This window comes from Lithobates pipiens, unplaced genomic scaffold, assembly GCF_037356315.1.
Source record: "Lithobates pipiens isolate NorthernLeopardFrog02 unplaced genomic scaffold, aLitPip1_a1.2 Scaffold_3, whole genome shotgun sequence".
Classification (NCBI taxonomy): Eukaryota; Metazoa; Chordata; class Amphibia; order Anura; family Ranidae; genus Lithobates; species Lithobates pipiens.
In genome coordinates, this window is record NW_027507790.1 from 7,677,576 (window position 1) to 7,701,434 (window position 23,859).

Below are 23,859 nucleotides of genomic sequence, written 5' to 3' on the forward strand. Positions count from 1 at the left end.
AAAAAACAAAGTATAAGGTGATTTCCCCCCCCCCCCCCTTTTAACTTCACATTACTGCTCTTCATACCATATTAACTACTTTCCGCACGCCCTATAGCAGAATTACAGCCGGGCTGTGGTTCAATTATCCTGACTGGGAGTCATATGACGTCCTGCAGAATAACAGCTGCCGTGCGCCCGTGGAGGCATGCATAGCGGCGATCGGTGGTGCAGTGTGGCTCTTTACCACGTGATCAGTCGCGTCCAATCATGGCAGATCACGATGTAAACAGGAAGAGCCGTTGACCAGCTTTTCCTCACTCGTGGCTGACAGACGTGGGTAGTGAAGAGCCGATCGGACAGCTCTCCTGACATGTGGGGGGTCTGTGCTGATTGTTCTTCAGCACAGTTCCCCATTGGATCTCGCCCAGGCCCACCAGCATGCCACCCAGGACCACTGGGATGGCCATCCAAACTAGACCATCAGGTATGTCCCCCTAGACCACCAGGGAAATGCCACAGTGCCAAAGCCGCATCCAATCAATGCCCGGGTAGCTGCCAATCAGTGCCCACTCACAATGCCTACCACTGCCACCAGGGCTGCCTGTGCCGCATATCAGTGCCAGGTATCAATGCCCAGTGTCACCCATAAGTACCCATCTTTGCAGCCTCAGTGCCCAGTGTCACCTATTAGTGCCCATTAGTTGCCTACAGTGACTCCCATCAATGCTGCATATCAGTGCTGTCTACCAGTGCCCATTGTCGGTGCCCGTCAGTGCCCGCTCATTGGTGCCACCTCATCAGTGCTGATCGGTGAAGGAGAAAACGTATTTACAAAATTTTATAACAAAAGCAAACTTTTTATTTTAAATTGTCTTGACTATTTTGTTTAGACAAGACAAAAACAAAAACAAACAAAAACCGCAGAGGTGATCAAATACCACCAAAAGAAAGCTAAAAATTCTGTTTGGGAACAGTGTAGCACGACCGCAAAATTGTCAATTAAACGGCGACAGTGTAGAAAGCTGAAAATTGGCTTGGGCAGAAAGGTGTATAAGTGCCTGGTATTGAAGTGGGTAAACAAGCCACTGGTTTCCAGGACAGAAGGGCATATGACATAAAAAGCAGCATTGACACCATACGTCCTAAAAAAACAAATATTAAGTTAATTTACCCAATTCTGTGCTGTGAAATATCCAAGGTGTTTGTGAAAGCACACATTTTCACAGTTGGACCTTCCCTACAACTCCTATACTTCCTATAGCTTCTACTGTATTACAGGAAAAGGTAAGGCTCCATTGCACACTAGTTTTTTTTTTTTTTTTTTAAGCTCCTAGAAGCTAAATAGTTATCCTATGCATCCATGCACACTACTTTAGGCCATTAGTATTTTTGAGCTTCTAGAAGCAGACAAAAAAAAAAAAAAAAATAGGATTTTTTTTGTACTCACCGTAAAATCCTTTTCTCGGTAGTTCACCGACTGACACAGCTCCTTTCTTAGACCATTGGGTTGTTACTCCACCTTCAGGAGAGGACTAGGCAAAAAATGTAAGTACAATTATATGGCCGCCTGCAAAACTTTGCGGCCAAAACAGGCATCAGCTGATGCACCGACATCTACCTTGTAGAAGTTTGTAAAAGTGTGAACAGATGACCAAGTCGCCGCTTTTACAGACTTGAGCGATAGACGCAGGTCGTCGGAAGGCCCAAGACGGTCCGATTGCCCTTGTGGAGTGGGCCATGACCGGAAAGGGGGGCACCTGCCCCTTCAAGGCGTAGGTCTGTACTACAATGTCTGATCCACCTGGAAATGGTGGCCGACGAGACCGCCATGCCTTTTTTCAGACCAGCCACTGAAACAAGGAGTCGGACCAGGGAATGTAGGGCCACCTCCTTAGGATGTGTTGGCTAAGGAAACAGAGATAGTAACACAAGGTCTTCATTGATGTGGTACTAAGGATAAGGAGATGGGGTGACTTGCAAGACAAGGCTGCCAGTTCCGAAACGCTCCTGGCCGATGTGATGGCCACTAAAAAGACCACTTTCTGGGAAAGAGTCAGAGGGATCTCTGATATTTTCAAATGGCGGTTTTTGAAGTGCCGATAAGACCATGTTCAGATACCACGGTGGTAACGGTGGACGCACCGGAGGAACTACATGTCGGACCCCTTGAACAAAAGTGCGACGAAGACGAAGACAGCCAAAGCTGATATTTATCCCTTAATGGCACTTCAAGTGGTTGTAAACCCTAACAAACCACTTTGACCTACAGGTAAGCCTCAATTAAGGCTTACCTGTAGGTCCAAGAAATATCTCCTAAACCTATACAGTTTAGGAGATATTTACAAAAAGACCGGCACCGCTGTCTATGGCGCATGCACCGTAGACAGCGGCGCACAGGCGCACTGAGCAGGCCGCAGATCACTGAAATGGCGCTCCTGTGTGCATGCGCGGGAGTGACGTCAACGCGAATCACAGCGAGACCCAGAAGTCACTCCGCGATACATGGCAGCGGCGAAGATGAAGGCGGAGGATCGCGTCGGGGGCTTCGTTCTCAAGGAAGTTATTCATAATGAGCTAGTATGCTTATGCATACTAGCTCATTATGCCTTTACCTTGCAGGTTGCATTATTTATTTTTTTTAAATAGCCTTTACTTCCTCTTTAAAGCGGGAGTCCACCGGGACTCCGCTTTTTTTTTTTTTTAAAAGCCAGCAGCTACAAATACTGCAGCTGCTGACTTTTAAATAGTGACACTTACCTGTCCAGCGCGCCCGCGATGTCGGCACCCGAAGCCGATCTCTAGGTCGTCTGTCGGGTCCTGCCGCCGCCATCTTGGGTATGGGAATCAGGAAGTGGAGCCTTTCGGCTTAATTTCCCTGTTCCCTACTGCGCATGCGCGAATCGCGCTGCGCAATAAGGACGCTCCCCGCTGCCTCTGGGATCTGTGTGTTTCCCAGCAGGCAGCGGGGCACTTGCGGGAAGAGGCGGGCACTTGCGGAAAGGGGCGTAAGTTCCGCCCCGTTCCGCAGAGAGCTATCCCGGAAGTGGGTGCAGTTACCTGGATTATCCAGGTAACTGCACCCCCCTCCCCCCCTGAAAGGTGCCGATTGTGGCACCGGAGGGGGGGAGGGTTCCGATGAGCGGAAGGTCCACTTTAGGGTGGACCTCCGCTTTAAAGCCAATTTCTAGTCTACTCCTTGCTGTAGAAAGTGAAACAGCAGGATCCTGGATATAGAAAGAGCGCAGACACCTACCTTTCTCCTCACACATGGAGATGTATCATCATACCTGGAAGGCATACATCTTTCGAAAAGAAGATTTCCATGCTCTTAACATTGTTGGAATCACCGAGTCCGAAAGACCCCGGTTCCTCCACAGCTGGCTCTCAATAGCCATGCTGTAAAAAAAAAAAATAAAAAAAAAAAAAAAAAACACACAGCGATTGTAAAGCAGGATGGAGAATCGGACCCTGAGCCAGAAGGCCCTCTCGTAACGGCAGTCGCCATGGGGCGTCCACCACCAGGCGCACTAGGTCTGCGTACCAGGGACGCTGGGGCCAACAGCATTACTGGAATGCCCTCGGCCTCCACTCTGCGGAGCAGACGTGGTAACAGTTTGATCGGAGGGAAGGCATAGATCAGCTTGCACTGATCCCACGGAGCCACCAGCGCATCTGACGAGTCCGCCGAAGGATCTCGTCCTGACACGAACCTCGGCACCTTACCGATTGAGATGGGAGGCCAGAAGATCCACGTCTGGTGTGCCCCATTGCAGGCACGGTAGCCTGAATGCCTCCGGATGCAACACCCATTCTCCGGGGTCCAGCAACTGGCAACTTAGGTAGTCCACCTGACAGTTCTCCACTCCCAAGATTTAAGTGGCTGACAGGGCCGGTACATGTCGCTCTGTCCACTGAAGGATGTGAGCGACCTCCCGTGTGGCACATATGGCACCGCCGTGGCGTTGTCTGACTGGATCCTGATCGGATGCCCTCAGTCCTAAGTCTTATCGACCATGTGGAGAGGCATAGCCTGATCGCTTTCAGCTCAAGCAGATTGATCGGCAACTTTGATTCCTCCACCGACCAGAAGCCCTGGGTCGACAACTCCCATTACTCCACCCCAGCCAGGCAGGCTGGCGTCCGTTGTGATCACTGTCCATTTCAGAGGTAGGAACGACTTCCTGGACCATAGTGCCGGGGACCTCAGCCATTAGAGCAGGGAATCCCTGACTAACTGGCTCACCTGAATCTGCCGATCCAGGGACAAAGGAGATTTGTCCCACTTTGTCAAAATCTCCTCCTGCAAAACTCTGGTGTGAAACTGGGCATACGGTACTGCCGCGAAGGAGGACACCATGAGTCCCAGGACTCGCATGCAGAAGCGCAGCGACGACCACCTGCGATTCATCAGCAGTTTTACTGTGGCTCAGTCTGCAGCTTGTCTAAAGGGAGAAACACTCTCGCTTCCGTGGAGTCCAGCAGCAAGCCTAGCTACGCCAAGCGCAGAGTTGGTACAATCACTGACTTCTTTAGGTTCAAAAGCCACCCAAATTCCAGCAGGGTCTGCATGGTGATCGCCACATCCTCTAATTCTGAGGCAGAAGATGCTCTCAGGAGGAGATCGTCTAGGTAACCCACAATCGCGATCCCGCGTTGCCGCAGCAATGGCAAAACAGGAGCCAATACCTTTGTAAAGACTCGGGGGGGGGGGGGGGGTGGGGCTGATGCCAAACCAAAGGGGAGAGCCACAAACTGGTAGTGGGCTTCCCCAACTGCAAAAACATAGAAACCTCTGATCCCGCAGGAATATGGGTATGTGCAGGTACGCATCCTGGATGTCCAAAGATGCCAGGGAGACCCCTTGATGGAGTGCAGCGACTACTGAGCGAACTGATTCCATTCTGAACCTCTGTACTTTTACAAAGTAATTGAGGGCTTTTAGGTCCAAGATTGGAACGTATCCCTTCCTTTTTGGGGACTACAAAAATGTTTCAGTAGAACCCCTGGAAACTTTCCGATGCCGGAACAGGTACTAACACCATGTGACTCAGCAGGTCCCTTACCGCCCCCAATAGGGCCTCCCGGCGAGCCGGGAGCACGGGTATGCCGGAGGGGAAGATTTTTGGCCAAGAGAGGAACTATCTTGTAGCCTGAGGAAATCAGATCGCAGACCCATTGGTCGGACAGCCAAGAGGGCCACCGGGCTGCAAACTCCCGAAGGCAACCCCCAACCCGTATTGCGGGCGAGGGCAAACCATACGGTAGCACTTTTGCTCACAGGCTTGTTAGGCTTACAGTTCCAGGGACACCTTTGTCCTTCAGAGGTCGTCCCGTTGGGCTGGGGACGCTTAGCCGAAGCCCCGGGCGGATGAAAAAGCCGCTTGAGCGAAAAACGAAGGCCCTTGCCTACGGCGTGGCTCCTTAGCCTTCCTTGCCTGTGGGAGTAGTGTACTCTTATTAGATGACATTATTAAAATGCCACAGGTGGTGAGGCTCCAAAGAGCCGGTCGCAAAGGAAGTGAAGATCCGTCAGGGCTTTTTTAGATGCTTGGTCAGCTGACCAGCATTTTAGCCAAATCAGGCGTCTCAGCACCACTGCTGACACTGAAGCCCTGGATAACAGAGGGAGAGTATCCAGGGCCGTGTCACAAATGTACTTAAGGCCTTGCACGAATTGGTCTGATAGTTCCATGCAGACAAGAGAAGCCTGTTGCTCTCCCAATTCGTGGTGCAAAAGTTTTACCCACTCAGTGTCTGAGACACAAGTGCGGATCCCAGTACTGGTCAGAGTGGACCCCACAACTGTGAACAAGGAACGAGCCACTGCCTCGGCCTTCCTGTTCATGGGATCCATAAAGGCAGGAGTCCCCTCTACAGGAATCGTGGTTACTTTGTTTAACCTAGATACTGGGGGGGGGGGGGGGGGGGTCCACGACCGGAGGAGCCGACCACTTTTTGAGAAGGCTCTCCTCAAAGGGGTAACCATGTATTTGGGGACCGAAAAGGTCCATTGCGGTTGACACCATTCCTTGTAAATGAACTTATCGAAATAAGTCAGATACGGGAACACCTTAGGTGTACGGGCTGGCTTGCAGGATCCAAAAGAGACCGCTACATCAGCAGAGGGAACTGCTGGCTCCGTTGCTGTTTTTACCACCTTTGCGCCCATGCACTGCCTCCATCTTGGCAACGAACTAATTGAGGACCACCGACAAAGCATCCAGAGGCACTGCACTGTCTGCAGGCGAAACGGTTGCAATTGCCTGGATTTCGGGGGAAGAAACACCAGTTTCTGAAGCCATGCTGACCCTACCCTGTCTGCCACCTGTTGGGGACTTAGGACAGTGATGGTCCCACACTCCTAACTGCTGCTGGCTGAGGGGCTCTTCCCACAGGACTCCCCAACTTGACTGAGTTCTGCGCCGTCCAGCTAGGAGTGCCTGTGTCAGCTCCCAGATGCATAGGAGGAGACCACACCGTGCTGTGCAGAGCTGCTCTGAATGGCGCTGAAACTGAAAAAACGTGTTCAAGCTTCAAGAAAATGGCCACCGAGCGTCCAGTATAAAAGGACATAATCACAGGAAAAATGGCCGCCGAACTACAGGAAGATGGAGACAGCGAATGCTGTTCCCTGGTCACACCAAAAATGGCCGCTTAGAACTGTATACCATGAGGGACAGTGAAAAAAAAAAAAAAAAGGCACAGAAATGGAGGTGAAACAGCGCTACAGCGATAAACAGACACAGCCCCCAGACACCTCCAGGGAGAGGCCTACACACATCCAGGGAACAGCCATCCAGCGCAGTCCCCCTTCCCCCCAGAGCCCCTTTCTATGGCACACACACCGCTCATCAGCCCATGCAGCATCTCCCACAGGGAAGAGGAGGGAGGGAAGATAGGGACAAGGAGAGAAGAGAGGTGAGGGACCCCCCAAATCAACCTCCCAGAGAATGCTCAGCCCCACCAAGGCAGGGAGAGCTGTACTTACCACTCCTGAAGACCTGGGAGACATTCCATCACAGACCCACTCTCCGATCAGTACGGGGTGGCTGCTGGCCTGGCACACTGACGCAGACATCAGTAGCCCGGTCATATGTGTGCCCCGGAGCATATACGCTCACCAACCGCCCCTGGAGCATGTTGTGGCCGACCCATCACAGAGTTCTGGTCTGCACACGCTCACTGGCCAGGATGGGGAGACTACAAGGATGAGAGTATCCAGCCTGTCACCTAGCCGGCTGTTGATAGCAGATCACAGAATCTTTAATCTTATGCAAAAAGCAAAGCTTCTGCAGAAAAATCCACATACCAATGGGCCCACAGGGTTCTAGGTCCTTCTTCACTAGGCAGAAAAAAACTGAAGCTGCAGTAGCAGGCTGAGGGGTTGTTACCTAAGGGACTAGACAGTTCTAGTTTTATTATCACATGTTATGCCTAGTCCTCTCCTGAAGGTGGCGTAACAACCCAATGGTCTAAGAAAGGAGCTGTGTCAGTCGGTGAACGTAAGAAATATATATGTTTTTTGGTGCGCTTTTCCAGCAGAAATGCTCCTAACTGCTTCTAAAAGCTACTAAAAATACTAACAGCTTTTTTTCCCCCTTCATGTGCTGCAAAAACGCTAATAAAATGCCATTATAAGCATTTTTCATCCAGAATTTGTCTGGCTTTTTTTTTTATTTTTTTAATTTTAACTTATAGTGTGCACAGAGCCTAAATCTCCTAGTGTACACTCATTAACCTAGATTTGGGGGGAAAAAAAAAAAAAAAATACCTTAGAAGCTCCAGGCAGGTTTGGTTTAAAAGATAAAAAATTTATATTGAGGGAAGTTTATCAAAACTGGAGCAGACAAACTGAAGTCGCTGTGCATGATTACCAATCGGCTTTCTTTTTTAAAGCGGAAGATGGAAGCCAATTGGTTTTAGTGCACAGCTGCTTCAGATGTTCTCTGCTCCAAGTTTGAAAAAATTCCTTCCCTGTATATTCGCTTGCATTGCAGGTCTAGTACGAGGTTAATTTTACAAAAATAAAGAGAGAGGGCCTTGTTTTGAATGAGTTTACAGCAGTCTAAAAGGAAGGGGCAAGTGATACAAGAGCCGAGATGAGAGTCTTTGCTGCTGTGTCAGCCAATGAGGAGGGAGAATCTGCACCCACTGTTAAACTGTTAGACAGCGAGTCAATGAGACCGGGGGGGGGGGGGGGGCAGAGCTGAGCTATGGTTCCATGTCTGAATGGACATAGCGCAGCAGCTCGGCTGCTCACACAGCAAGCTGTTTTCTATGAGGGCAGAAGGAAAGGGCCAGGAGCGCTGGTGAGGGACCCGGGAAGAATAGGATCGGGCCTGCTCTGTGTAAAACGACTGCACAGAGCAGGTAAGTGTAACATGTTTGCCATTTTTAACCACTTACCATCCCATGTATAGTAATACTATGGCTGCAAGGTGGCTCTGCCATTTTGGGCAGCCGTCATATGACGTCTTTGGCTTCCCGGCTGTTTAGGGGGCTTGCGCCGCATCACTCGGGAGACGATGCGCGTGCCTGGCGGCCGCAAGGTCCCCTGGGCACGTGCTTATTGCGATTTTGTTTACCAAAAATAATGTAGAAAACAAACAGAGGAAGAAATTTGTTTTTTAAATGGGATATTTATTATAGCAAAAAGTAAAAAACCATTGCGTTTTCTTGAAAGTTGTCGCTTTTTTGTTTATAGCGCAAAAAATAAAAACCCCAGAGGTGATCAAATACCACCAAAAGAAAAGCTCTATTTGTGGGGGGGGAATTTATCAAAATTTTATATGTACAGTGTTGCGTGACAGCATAATTGTCATTCAAAATGTTACAGCGCTGAAAGCTGAAAATTGGCCTGGGCAGGAAGGGGGTGACAATGCCCTGTATTGAAGTGGTTAAAACAAAAATAAAAATCACACACACAGTGACTATAACCACTTCAGCCCCAAAAGGATTAGCCCCCTACCTGACCAGGCCATTTTTTGCGATACAACACTGCTTCGTTTTTATTTTTTGGGCCATAAAAAATAAAATCTTTAGAAATATTATAAATTTATATAAATTTTAAGTTTGCTATAATAAACATCTCCAAAAATAAAAAATAAAGTTAACACAATTTTGCAATAAGCAATGGTTTGCGCAAAAAGTTAAAGCGTCTACAATATAAGGGGATAGATTTATGTCCTTTTTTGTAATGGCAGCGAACTGCAGCTGGTTGGCTAGTGGTTAAACTCACTTTACTTGCCAAGTGTGGGCTCAGAGAGGATTTTCTTTTCTGAGAGGAAACCCTTTGCTTGGAATGTGTCCAGGTCCAAACCCAGCTATTCCAGATGGAGAAAAAGTTGCAGAGTAGGTTTTTTTAAATTGATTGCACAACCAAAGGCCTGGAGCATCTGGATTTTCTTGTGCACGTTTGAGGATAACTTGGCGGGAGGAGTCCTTCAGGAGAAGGTTGTCTAGATCAGATCAGCGTTTCAACTCCATTTCTCAAGGCACTACAATAGGTCATGTTTTCAGGATTTCCCTCAAACGGATCTATGAATACTTTGCACTACTTCTATTATTGTACAAGACATTGAGGAAGTTAACTGAAGAATTTGAAGATAAAATAATAAACCATTGAAGCCAAGAGTGATTTCTCTGCAAGGGAGAAGATGTCCTTCACTGAGTACACTAGCCACAAAATGATGCGTCACCAAGTGTGGTGGGGTTATAGGAGAGATGCCGCTATTCCTCGAAAGCTTTACTTGCCTGTGTCGTCTACTGTATGATTAAAATAAATGATTGCTTGTTTTGAATGCTTAGCCACATTCAGGAATACAAACACATGCTACTAATCTGTGATGTCTACTAACTGCATATCTTACCTGTATGAGTTAACGTCCCTGATGGGAAAGGCGATTATTCTTTAATACATCTTATTTTTGCCAGATCTAGAAAAACAAAAACATTTTGTTACAGACCTTCAAAACATACTGGATTCTGTAGAATGCTTATGATGCTACCAATGGAAAAAAGGAGGGAGTCAAATAACTGAATACAGCAATGATTGCCAAGGATTGTGATTGTCACTTGTACCATTAATGCCTAATGAATTAAACACTGCCACAGCACAGGGGTTCTGCAATTTCCACATAATTATATAATATATAGGTGCATCTCAAAAAAAAATAAAAAAAATAGATCAAAAAATGAATCTTTCAGTAATTCAATTCAAAAAGTGAAGCTCATTATTTAGATTCATTACAGAGTGTGATATTTCAAGCATTTCTCACTTTTAATGATTATGGCTTACAGTTAATGAAAATCACAAATTCGGTATCTCAAAACTAGGTTACTACACAAGATCAAAAAAAATAAATAAAAAAAAAAATATTACAGAAATGTTGGCTTACTGAAAAATATGTCCATATACAGTATAGCATGCACTCAATATTCATTCGGAACTCCTTTTGCATAAATTACTGCATCCAGGAGGTGTGGCATGGAGGTGATCAGCCTGTGGCATGGCTTAGGCATTATGGAAGCCAGAGTTGCTTCAGCTCATCTGCATTGTTGGGTCTGGTGTCTCATCTTCCTCTTGACAATACCCCACAGATTCTCGATGGGGTTTAGGTCAGGCGAGTTTGCTGGCCAATCAAGCACAGCAATACCATGATCATTAAACCAGGTATTGGTACTTTTGGCAGGGTGGGCAGGTTCCAAGTCCTGCTGGAAAATGAAATCAGCATCTCTATAAAGCTGGTCAGCAGAGGGAAACGAAGTGCTCAAGAATTTCCTGGTAGAGGGCTGCGATTAAATTATATATATATTTTCGTTTAAAAGAGAATAGTTTTTTTTATCAAAAGATAATGCACCGTTAGTCTGCTATTTCCAAAGAGATAAAAAAAAAATACAGAGCTTTTGGGCATTCCCCAGCGCTACACTTCAATAGAGCAATATTGACAGAGACCCAAATTGGGAAGAAGAGGCACGTCTGCACTGGAGATATCAAAAGAAATTATGGATTGGAGAACACAAATTTCTGTTTGAGGGCATTAAAGGGAAGGCTAGCCCCTTCCTAAAATATATGTGCAATTACCTTGATACCCCTTTTTGCCCGAATTATAGGTTCAGGGATAGACTGGAATGCCGCAAGCAGCGGATTGAACCACAGGGGGGTATCTGGAGACCATCTATTTGGTTCTTCATGTCCACACACTTGTAATTGCCACACTCGTATTACCGTTTCCACAGAGCGCATGAGAGGGAAAAAAAATAAAAATAAAAAAAGTGCTTAGAGGCCTCTGTATAGGGCATCTCAAATTTTTATCTGTAGACTTCCCTGGCATTTACCCAGTTTGGTCTATATTAACAAGGTAGTTACCTGAACCAATCTTCTAGTAAGTTTCTTGGCCAAAATGTTTAAATCAATTTAAAATTGAACTATGCCTATAGGAGGAACAGAATTTCAGGTCTTTCCCAGGTTTGGAAATTAGAACTATGTGAGCCTGGTACATCGTGTGGGGGAGAACCATTTTCCAAACATTGGGCATAAAGAGCTTGCAATCTGGGTGCCAACTTTTTTGCCTACATCTTATAACAATCTTCCGGCAGACCACCCGGACCTGGCATTTTTGCAGGGGGGGGGGGGGGGGGAATAGCTGCCTCAATCTCTAAAGTGAAGATCGGGTCATCCAGAGATTCCACATGCGCTGTTCCAGAAGAGGAAGGGAGAGGTTCCGGATCTCCTCCATCATGTGTTCAGTAGAGACAGGTGGAGAGTGGCTATACCAATGATGGCGAACCTTGGCACCCCAGATGTTTTGGAACAACATTTCTCATGATTCTCCTGCACTCTGCAGTGTAGATGTGCATCATGGGAAATGTAGTTCCAAAACATTTGGGGTGCCAAGGTTCACCATCACCGGGTTAAACAGTTCTTTAAAGAAATTCACAAATTCCTGGAGTATGGCTTTTGTATCTACAATTACCTCCCCCCATCAGATGTATATAGTTCAGATACTACGGTTTGGTAGTGGGGTTCAGCCACAAGATTAGCCAACAGCCTGCCATTCTTGTCACCCAACTCAAAGATTCTACCAGCTAATAAATCTACATTAGATTGTGTTAAAGTGGTATAGTGAAGATTAACATCTCTTCTCGCCTGGGAAAAATGGAGAAAGGCCTCTGAAGAGGGGTGCTGCACAAAATGTTAGGGCGCTTCAGATTCACGGTCTTCGAGTTGTAGAGTCAAGGTGTTTGATGGCCCTGGCCGCTTTAAAATTGCTGAAATGTAATAACCCCTGGTCACTTTCAATGCGTCCCACACAGTCCCTAGAGAAGCCTTATCTACATGGGCAGCCCATTAAGAGTCTAATAATGGAGAAATAGGTTCCTCAACCATATCATTTTGGATCCTATCTCCAGGTACCTGGGTAACTCTGCCCACCAATATAGAGACACATCTTCAGAGGGGAATAGTCACAGTCGTGCCGAGAGATATGAGGCCCCAGACACCTGAGAGAGAAGAGGAACTGCCAAATGCCAGGTCAATCCGCAAGCTCGACTTATGAGTTGAGGACAGATATCAGAAGGCTTTGGCAGAAGTGGTTTTCCACCTCCAATGTTCCGTTAATGCAAAAAGTATCCGAAGTCAGGGTTTAAGTCGATTTAAAAAGGGGACTTTTTCCATATACTGCATACAACATTGAGAGGTAAAAATGCCCACAGAGCTGCTTGCAGTTCAATTAGTAGTACGATATATATCTTTCGCCTCAATCAATTACCTTCACCACCTTATAGGGAAGAGATTTATAAGAGCTGTAAACCCCCCGGGCGTATGTGGAATAGTTTGCCTAGAAGGCTTGCCGAACCCATGAATATGGGACTTGTGAGTTCAGATACTTAAAGGCCAATTCCACTTTTCTGGGGAAGGGGGGGCGGATTTTTAAAACCTTTCCAAACCGTACCCTAGGGCTGCAACTAACGATTATTTTTTTGATTAATCGGATTAAAAAAAAAAAAAAATGAAAAAAAAAAAAAAAAAAAAAAGGGGAGAATATATGAGATAGAGATTATATATATATATATATATATATATATATATATATATATATATATATATATATATATATATATATATATATATATATATATATATATATATATATATATATATATATATATATATATATATATATATATACACATACACACACATATATATACACACATATACATATATACACACACACACACACACACACACACGCCCCCCCCCAGTATAGATGACACATTCCTCCCCTCTTACATGGTGTCACTGCCCCACCTTCTCTCAGCGCTTCCCTCCCCCCCTTCGGTGTCTCGGGTTTTCTCACCTCTTCATGGTGACAGCGGCTCCTCCTCGGTGTGCCGGGGTGGTGTGGGGCGGAGTCTCAGTCCGGACCCACCACACGTGACTCGGCCGACTCCTCCGAATGGAGCGAAGGGCACCCCTGAAGCCGGAAGATGGGTGCACGCATGTGCAGAGCACAACCTCCAATCACGGCAGCGCTGGAAAGCGGCCCGGCGAGGGCTTGCCACGCCTGCGCTCTGCGGCAGGTCTATCGGAAGTCTGCTGGGTAGAGGGGGGAGGAGGAGCCGAAAGCAGCACAGGCAGTTGCTTTTCACTTTGTGGAAATTTAGAGCCTAGGATTTATAGGATTTTGCAATGACTTGTTTAATTGTGGTGAAAATAAAAAAGGTTAAAGTGATAAAAGGATAACTTTTTTTTTTTTTATGTTAAAATAAAAAAGGTTATATTTAGCCACTTTGTGCAACGATGACGCACAGAAAGGTCCCACACCACCTCCTCTGGAAATATTTTGCTTATGCCGTCTGCTCCTCCCACCTTCGGGTGCCTCCTTAGCAAGCGGGGTACTAAGCAGGTACTAATGCATTTGCATTCCCAACCCAGGCTGCGTGTGTTCATAGACAGAAATAGTGCTGGTAAGCCACGTCTCTGCTCCCTCTTCAAATAAGTTGGATTCAAACCTATGGCATTTTTTGTGCTTTTGCATTTTGCACTACAGTCCATTTAACATGGTTTCCTATGGAACACGTTCTGTATTGCAAATCTGCAAAATGCAGTAAAAATGCCATAGGGTTATGCCAGGTAGGTCCACTGACATCAATATCCGCAGATTGTTTTCTAACATTCATGCCCCCCATGATAATCAAGGTACTAGGACTATTGCCACCCTTGATATGGAGAAAGCATTTGATACAGTGGAATGGGTGTATCTGTGGAAGGTCCTTAGAAGAATGGGTTTTCCATTGCGGTTTATTGCCTGGGATACGTACACTTTACACCGGTCCTATGGCATGCATTAAACTGAATGGTTCCCTGTCACCCTCGTTCCCCCTGCAGCGGGGCACCAGGCAGGGGTGCCCTCTCTCCCCGGCCTTGTTCGCCCTAGCCATGGAACCTATTGCTGAGGCTCTTCGGAGTTCGGTCGAGGTCCGTGGTCTTCGGGTGGGCTGGCTGGAGGAGAGAGTGGCCCTCTATGCGGATGATCTTCTGCTTTTTTTAAATGATCCCGGTGACTCTCTGCGGGGCGCACTTGGAATCATGGATGCCTTCTCTGCCTTCACTGGGTTGAGGGTGAATTGGCATAAATCTCAGCTCTTTCCGGTGGACGAGGGGGCCAGGACCTCACCATCCTCCACCACGCTTCAATGGGTGGATAGGTTTACCCATTTGGGTATTGTCATTTCAAGAGAGACCAAGGACTTTGTCCAGCTCAATCTTGAACCTGTTCTGATAGAAATCAAGCCCAAATTAAAGGCTTGGGGCAATCTCCCCCTCTCTCTTATTGGCCGCATAAACCTTCTTAAAATGAAGGTCCTTCCCAAACTTACATACATATTTAGGAACTCCCCACAATGGCTGACTAAAGCCTTCTTTAACTCTCTGAAACAACTTTTTCTCTCCTTCATCTGGGGACCCAAGTCCCCCAGATTCAAATACACCACGCTCACCAGGCCTGTGGGCAGTGGAGGGTTAGCTCTTCCCGACTGTCACAAATATTTCCTAGCTACCCAGCTTGTAACCGTCCACTGGTGGCTGCAGCCGAACCTGACCAATGCTGCGAGGGTCTTGGAGGCAGCTGTAGTGGGGTCTCTGGGGGCCTTAAGGGGGTTGGTTTTCAGGGGCCCAAAAACGCCTCACTCCTTCTATGTGCACCACTTTAAGGGCGTGGAGGGCGGGGGAGGCACTGAGGGCGTCCCTGCCGAACTCCTGGTCTCCTCACACCCCCCTGTGGCTGAATCCTGGCCTTCCGCAGTTTAATACCATCCCGGACCCTCAGGCCTGGGCCAAGTGTAAGATACTGACGCTCGAACATGTCGTTATCAACGGGGAACTTGCTCCCTTTCATATCCTTCGTGACAAATTTAATGTGCCTACATGGGCCCACTTCCGTTATCCTCAAGTCGCGCATGCTTATCGCTGTCAATTTTTGGGACAACCGGTCGTACTGGAGTACTCTGAGCTTGAGTCCATCCTTCGGGTAAAAGACCTGGAGAAACCCATGTCTCAGATTTACAGGTCCCTACTGGTTGCTGCCGTCCCCGAGCTGTCCTCCCTCCACAGGAAATGGGTGGTGGACATACCGGAGTCGGATGACGATGACTGGAGGGAGATTTGGGATTTTCCGTTCTCCCCTTTGGTTTCAGCCAGGGACAAATTGGTCCAATACAAAATTGTACACAGAGTCCACTACATGCCCCACAGACTGCACAAGATGTCGCCGACGCACTCCCCGGAGTGCTGGCGCTGCTCCTATCAGCCGGGAGACTTCATTCACATTTTCTGGGCTTGCCCAGCGATTGTATGCTTTTGGAAAGAGGTTCTCCTGGTGATAGTTAAGACCACTGAGGTTAATATTCCTTGCGATCCTAAATATTGCCTGCTGGGGCTGGTGGAACAAATGTCGATCCTCAGAGCTAGGAAAACACTCATATCCCTGTTGCTCTACTATGCACGCAAGGCCATCACCATGACCTGGAAACAATCGTCTCCCCCCTCTATTAAATTCTGGAAAAACCTGGTGAACGCTAGCTTACCCCTCTATAGGGCCACCTACTTGAACAGGGGTTGCCCAAAGAAATTTGAGAAGGTGTGGAACTGCTGGCTGGATGATAACACAACGGCAACAGATGTAGTAAATAACCCATAGTTCGGTATGGATGTAGTATGGTTATAGGCTGACCCACCTGCTCTTATGACACTTTATCCGGTCATTTTAATACTTAGCACGAATTATCCTACAATATCCTCTCCCCACAGTGGGGTATAGATAGGCAAGTTTATGTTTGTGTTCATTTGCCCTATTGCGGTCGGTTGCCGCATCAGAGGCAGGATATATGTTTTGTAATGTGCTTTGTTGTGGCCTGTTGCCGCATTTGGAAGTTTACCCCTGTGTGGGAAATGTTTGGCCCCTGCGTGGGCGATTTTGTATGACACTGAAAATTCAATAAAAAAAAAGATTTAAAAAAAAAAAAAAAAAAAAAAAAAAGCCATAGGTGTGAATCCAGCCTGACGAAGGCAAGCATAGGAGGAGGTAACAAGGCAGCTAGAGAGCAGGAGCATAAAGCATAACAAAAATACCCTGTGCAGCTCTAGCATAAAACAATTTCTAGCAAGTGCTTATATTTCTCAATAGCTTAAGGTTTAAATGATGTGTAGCTTTGATATGAAATCATTTGCAGCCTAAATCTTCATACTCTGGTTTACAGTGCTGACATCAATGTTAAATACAATGATAATTCTCCTCTCATCCAATTTCTCATTAGCATTACAGTATGCAGCATGCCACACTGGGGGTGACGTCAGCACGCAGCTCGCCGCCACCAGGTGTACCAAGATGGCCGCCCGCTCCGGAGCTAGGCCGAAGCCACGGCCTTTCCTAAGGCCGAGGCCCGCTCCACGGATCGCATGGTGCGGACCAACTAATCGAGAATGAAAATCCTTGACAATGATTTTCATTATCGATAAATATCGATTAATCGTTTCAGCCCTACCGTACCCGCTGTAATTTTCTATGAATGCAATACCATAAGGCATTCTGTACACAGAATGTGTACCGACCACCACCCAGAAACCTTTCCTGCTTGTGTTATTGCCACCAATTTTCCCAGACGTCTGCCTAAGATACAAGTCAGATTACAGGCATCCCCTGCAACAAAAATTTCATTTTTCGTGCAATATTTCCAATAGGAACACGTACTAAAGGGATGCAGGCCCAGCAGCTTTCCTCAATGCCCTGCAGCTGCCACAGCTGACATTATGAAACCACTCCCATTAGACCCACTTAGCCCAGAGACGCAGACAAACACACATGGATTTCTTCAGAACAAAAAAAAATAAAAAAAATAAAAGTAGGAATCTGCAACCAAGGTCGTTGAATAAATCCTTTAATATAGTTAAGGCCCCGTATGTTCCAATAGAGCAACTTAAAATGTCAGACATACATTTAGAAAAATGCTCGGGAGGAGAAATAAAACAAATATGCATATTGTTGGATATATCAACCGGTGGCCTAGTACTCAAGTAAATTCAGAAGTAGACATGTAAGGATAGCAGATGATTGGTGTGCACATTAAAAACAGAAGATTGAGTTAGCAGCAGTATATCTCCCTGCCACGCAGCCTATTCCCCAACATAACTTAGCTTGTAGAAGAGGAACCTCTTGGGATTGGGATTTTTAAAGCAATATAAAACAAAGTATACACATGGAAAAATGTTAAAATATATACAATGTTATATATACACAAATTTCATAAAATTCTTATGGAAGAAACCACAAGAAAAAAAAAAAACCCACGTACATATATTTGAATATTATACAATGACAGAAGAGGCAAAATACTACAATCACCGATACTACATGTCCGATAGGAGTGCTTGCAGCCTGCGTGCCAAGATGGCGACGGAACATGCAGCAGCTCTGTTCTTGTTCGGTGTAGGAGCAAATCTTGGAAGGCATTCCCAGGTTCTTTGGTGTCAGGAGAGAGACCAAGCCAGGAACAGGCATCAGGTGTAGAAGGATTCAGGCACAGAATACCGGAGTAGGAAACTTCTCAGGCGCCCTTCCCGATCTATATCCTGTCACACCCCCTTCCCTCCAAGTTTTTTCTACCATCTATCACAAGCTGTTAATCAGGGATCCACTTGAGCCCTCTGAGAAAGGTATAGAGGAATCCACTTGCCCATCTGCAGCCGATTATTGATGGATGCTCATCCATCCAGGTCTGCTAGGAGCTGTTGTCCATTGTGAATCTGAGTTTTGGCAGACAGAGGAATGCATCCCTAAACTGTGGATCAGCACACACGCTTGTGACCCATGTAGGTCTGGTAAGCAATGTATTACTTTTAGGTACGGTGGTGTCTTTATGCTAGTGTCCACACACCTTGAGACATGGCATCTGTTTGATTTGGGACATAAGATAATTGGATTGGTTTTCAATTCACTCTCTTGAATTTGATTGGTTTTCACACTGACTCAAGAGTGGCTTGAATGCCAAATATAATTGATTGTAGCCCATGTCCATGGTACGTCTGTGTGGTGGCTCTTAACCACTTTAAGACCGGGCTTATTTTTCAAACTTGTTGATTACACGTTAAAATCCATTTTTTTTTTCTCTAGAAAAAAAAAAAAAAAAAACAACTTGGAACCCCCCAAAATACACACACACACAAAAAAATAAAAAATAAAAATGGTGTATTATACACACACATCACACACACAAATATAAATAAAAAGAAGATTTTAAAAATGTCGCTTTAAGCTCTATGGGCAGAAGTAATGTTTTGACTTCGCTTCCATCCTGCATTGGTATGGAGCCGGATGGGGGCCCCATCTTCTCACTCAGATCCGTACCGCAGAGGAGAGCGGACACAAATCACTGCTGATAAGTGATCTCACAGCAAATCCGCCACTTATCTGAAAGCGGACCGCCTGCTAAAGAAAAGGATACCGGGTTTATGGCAGCTAGCTGCTGCCATAACAACGCTACTCCTCTTCAAAGTGCTGATGTATGACAGTCCATAAGTGGTTAGAGCACTGACACCAGCCATAGTCCACTCCTTGTGAATCTCCCCCAAATTCTTTAATGGCATTTGCTTCGCAATCTCAAGGCTGCGGTTATCCCTGTTGCGTGTGCACTTTTTTTAACCACACTTTCCTTACACTCAACATTCCATTAATATGGTTGTATACAGCATCCCGACACAACCAGCTTTAGCAATGACCTTTTGCGATTTACCCTCCTTGAGGAGGGTGTCAATGGTCTTCCAGACAACTGTCAAGTCAGCAGTCCTCATGATTGCGTAACCTACTGAATCAGAGACCATTAAAATGTTTAGGAAACTTTTTTTTTTTTTTTACAGGCGTTTCGAGTTAAAATTAGCTAGTGTGATACCATAAGTCTACAATATTGACCTTTCACAATATTCAAATTTTGAGATACTGAATTTTGGGTTTTTACAGGCTGTACGCCATAATCGGATTAAAAAAGAAAGAAATGGTTGAATTATATCACTCTGTGTGTAATCAATCTACAGAACATTGGAGTTTCACTTTTTGAATTACTGAAATAAATGTTTTGACGATATTACATTTTTTTGAGATGCACCTGTATAGCTTGTTGTGATTATTTGTGATCGAGCAAAAGAAAAAAAGTAGTAATGTGGAATGGCTCCAACAGTAGAATGGCAGTGGGCATAACTTCAGGAAGGGCCGAGGCTTAAAAGTAAACCTAATGCTTTGCCCATCCTGGAAGATGGAACAGGTTCGCTTTAAATCCCCTACCTCCCCACAGCATTTTAGAGCTGCCAAGAATGCCTTTATGTCAGATAAGAGGAAGGGAAAGCCAAATATGGGAGGAGCATGCAACAGCACTGGGACAATTAACTTTGAGGAGTCCTTAGCCCTTTGCAACCTTAGGCTTCAGCAGTGGAGTGATAGGGGTGCGACAGGTTAGAAGCATAGCTCACACACATACTATAAATATGACCAGATACTACTCCTTTTAAAAGAGTTTTTTTTGTTACTTTCAAAACCAAATAATCCGATAGCATACAGTTTAGCAGAGCAGGAACATTTAATATTTGTAGTTTTGAGGTCTGAAGCAAAAAAAAAAAAAAAAAAAAAAAAACAAACAAAAAAAAAAAACACCACACACACACACACACACACACGACCCATGTGTCTATGACCCAAGTTCCACTTTTTTCACTGCCACGGGTCCTTCCTGTATGCAGAGCAGCTCAGTGCCATCAACCATTGTTATAATACAGGATTTATAACGTGCCAACAGTTTGCATAGAGCTTACATTATAAAGAAGCAGTACAGTTACAATTCAAAACACAAGGGCCCTGCTGAGAGCTTACAATCTAATATGGAGGGGAAGGCAAAACAAAAAATGTGCTAAATGTGAGGAATGTGCTGATGAGAGAATGAAAAGCTCCAACTGTTAGGTGAAAGCAGCATAGGCTTCCCTAAAAGATGAGCTTTTAGGGATTACCTAAAAGTGGACAGAGTAGGAGGCAGCTCCACGGATAGGGGGTAGAGAGATTTCCAGAGGATGGGAGAGGCTCGGAAAAAGTCTTGAGGATGAGCATAGCAGAAGGAGACAAGGGAGCTAGAGAGCAGGGGGTCTTAGGAGAGGAGAGGGTGGTTTGGGTGATATGTTGAGACAAGATTGGTGATGTAACTTGGGGCAGAGTTGCAAATGGCTTTTTATGTGGTTGTTAGTAAATTTAAAAAAGGTTGTTGGGCAAAAAGCCAGCGAGTCTGGCAGCAGCGTTCGTGTTTGACTGAAAGGGGGGTGGGGAAGAGCCTGTGTAGAGGTAAGCCTATGAGGAGGAAGTTGCAATAGCCAGAGAAAACTCTCACGTTAATGTGTTTGAGTGAATTTTGATAGGGCAGAAGAGCTGGCTTCATCCCATTCTGAGACTCCGACCACAGTTCTAAAACGTCTTCATCTGCACAAGGCATGTGGTGATTGTTAAGAATTAGATTTTAACGTAATGTAGTGTAGGCAATGCTATTATGCATACGTTTCCTCTCAGCCAAGGAAAACTAGTTCCAGATTGCTCAGTTTTACACAAGAGTGATTGAAAGCCCGAGTGCTTTCACACTACAGCAGTGCACTGGCAGGACGTCAGGGAAAAGTCCTGAAAGCAGCTTCTTTGGAGCGGTGCGTTTACCGATCCTCCACCGCTGCTCCCCATTGAAATCAATGGGGCAGCGCTGTAATACCGCTGGCAAAACGCCGCTCTTGCGGCGCATTGCTGGCGGTTTTAACCCTTTCTCGGCAGCTAGCGGGGGTAAAAGTGCCCCGTTAGCAGCTGAAATGCGCGCAAATCCGGCGGTAAAACGCTATGGGTGGTGTGGTGTGAAAGGGGTCTAAAGGCGCCAGTTTTAAAACAAAGTATTAAAAAAACGCAGATCTTGACGTTTGAGTACCTGTGCTGCCCATTACGGTCACAAGGGATGACAGCAATAACAGTAATAAAAAAAAAAAAAAATTATTTTGTTTTCTTATTCATACATCGTAATGGATTGTGGCATTAGCCACTGGCCGACCACTTACAATTGGTTTGGTGCAGGTTTATTTAGTAGACATTTGGTGAAAAAATTCTTACTGGACACAATAATCACTGTGCTTTGCTTTAAATAACTGGAAACTGAAAAAGCCAAGGAAGGGATTGTTTAGACGAGTGGTGTGGGGTTTACTGTTCCTCTGAAATTGCAATGACTTGCTTTTCAGCCCTGGTTCACATTGGAGTAATTTGGCATGCGACTTGATCTGTCAAATCGCATGGCAAATCGGTGGCAATTGCACTGTCTGAACTGGTGCGACGCCGCATTTGCGGCACCGCAGATTCCCAAAAGAGGTTTTACTACTTTTGGCGACTATGTGCGATTTTCATAGACATCTGTGGAGCAACCCACACAGATGTCTCTGAAATCCCCCCCGAAGTCAGGACTGACATGCGAATTCAGCTGAACTCATAGGATTTCATTACCGCTGTCAGCGTGAGCCTAGGCTCAGAGGAATTTGACAGGTGGCTAGGAGGAAATATTTTGCCTCCTCACTGCCTGTGTTAACCATTGCAAGCCCACAGCACCCCAAGAGTGCATTACACACTTGTTTGCCAGGAGAGATGGAGACTGCCGCCTTGTGAATATAGACTTATACAGCTATAGTAGAGGTTTTATTTTCCATACTAGTTTGTATGGTCAGGTATTGGCTACAACGCTTGACAGATTTTGTTGAAAAGGACAAAACAATTGCAAATTGACATCCAGTGGCTATATTGACACTTAGAACTCATTTACATTAGCTGCACACTCTGGATCACTTTTCAGAGGGAGCCAGAACACAGGCATTCAGCAGTCAATACTGCCACCTCCTGAATTCCTTTTCTTGCAACCAAATGGGGATTTTTGAATGCGAATACGGTTGCAGCTCAGCCCTATTCACTTGATTAGGTTTGGCAGTTATACTGCCTTCAAATATGACATCCTTCAGGATAACAGCTGCCGCGTGCCTCACGCCAATCGGTAGTGCGTCAGTCTGACAAACCTACACCGATCTGGGTAAAGAGCCTCCGGATCAGCCGTGTCCAATCACGGCTGATCACGATGTAAATAAGAGACGCTGATCGGCTTTTCCTCACTTGCGTCTGTCAGATACGAGTAGAGAGCCAATCGGCAACTCTCCTGACAGGGGCAGTCTGTGCTGATATTCAGCACAGCTAAACCCCCCCCCCCCCCCCCCCTCAGATGATTACACTGAACCACCAGGGACGCCATTAGGACCAACAGGGAAGGGGGTTAACATGTGGTTATGTATGTACCCCATGGCCATCCACGTGCAACTGATTTCCCAATCTGTACCCACAAATGGGCACCGATTGGCACCAGTATGTACTAAACAGTGATGCCCAGCAATGCCACCCATCAGTGTCAGTGCCGCCTACGAGTGCCACCTCATTGGTGCCCATCGAAGGAGAAAACATACTTATTTACAAACCTTTAACAGAAACAAAATAATCTTTTTTTTTTTCAAAGTTTTCAGTCGTTTTATTTGCGCAAAAAATAAAAAATGCAGGAGGTGATCAAATACCACCAAAAGAAAGCTCTATTTGTGGTAACAAAATGATAAAAATTGTTTAGGTACAGTGTCACATGACTGCACAATTGTCAAATTGCGACAGCACTGTAAGCTGAAAATTGGCTTGGGCACGAAGGTGTCCAAGTGCCTGGTATTGAAGTGGTTAAAGTGCTGCTAAACACTGTATGTAAACCTGACATTTTCTCTCAATTTAATTTATTCAGGAGAGGTTGTAAAAATGTCCCATGTGCATGAAGCCTAGACATCAAACCTGTTTAGTGTGTTGGAAGTGAATAATGACAGCTTATATGTTCTATGTTGAACATCTTTGCTGTGAATTTATCTCCATGGGAGAAGTGACCGGTAAATGGTAAACAACTGTGTGGGTGGAATAAGGATTTTCCTCTCATCCTCTGAACCTACATGTAGTTTCTGTTCCGCTAATGGCTTTTTACGATCATCATTTTAAAGCTCATACAACAAGAGGCTGGTGTGCACTTTTTAAAGCTTAAAGTGGTTTGGTACCTAAAAATGAAAGTTCATGTTATTAAAATCAACAGATAGCATACTTACCTAAACGAACCCTGAAAAAAAAAAATATTATTTACTTACCTTTTATTTCTGATGTTTCAGCTGACTTCCGGGTTGTCCTCCCGTGGGAGTAGGCGTGGCTATAGTCCTCGCAATGGTCCCTGGGAAATTTCCCAAGAATCCATGGGGGACAATGA

General features: G+C 45.7%; 1 protein-coding gene across 7 annotated transcripts in view; it reads right to left on the reverse strand.

Moving 5' to 3' along the window:
* Nucleotides 1-23,859, reverse strand: part of MTMR3 (myotubularin related protein 3) — a 150,476-nt gene that overhangs the window by 77,309 nt on the left and 49,308 nt on the right. For all 7 annotated transcript variants that reach the window (XM_077461210.1, XM_077461213.1, XM_077461212.1 and 4 more), the window contains exon 2: nt 9,852-9,917. The gene's annotated coding sequence lies outside the window, so the exon portion shown is untranslated. The remainder of the gene's footprint in view (nt 1-9,851; nt 9,918-23,859) is intronic.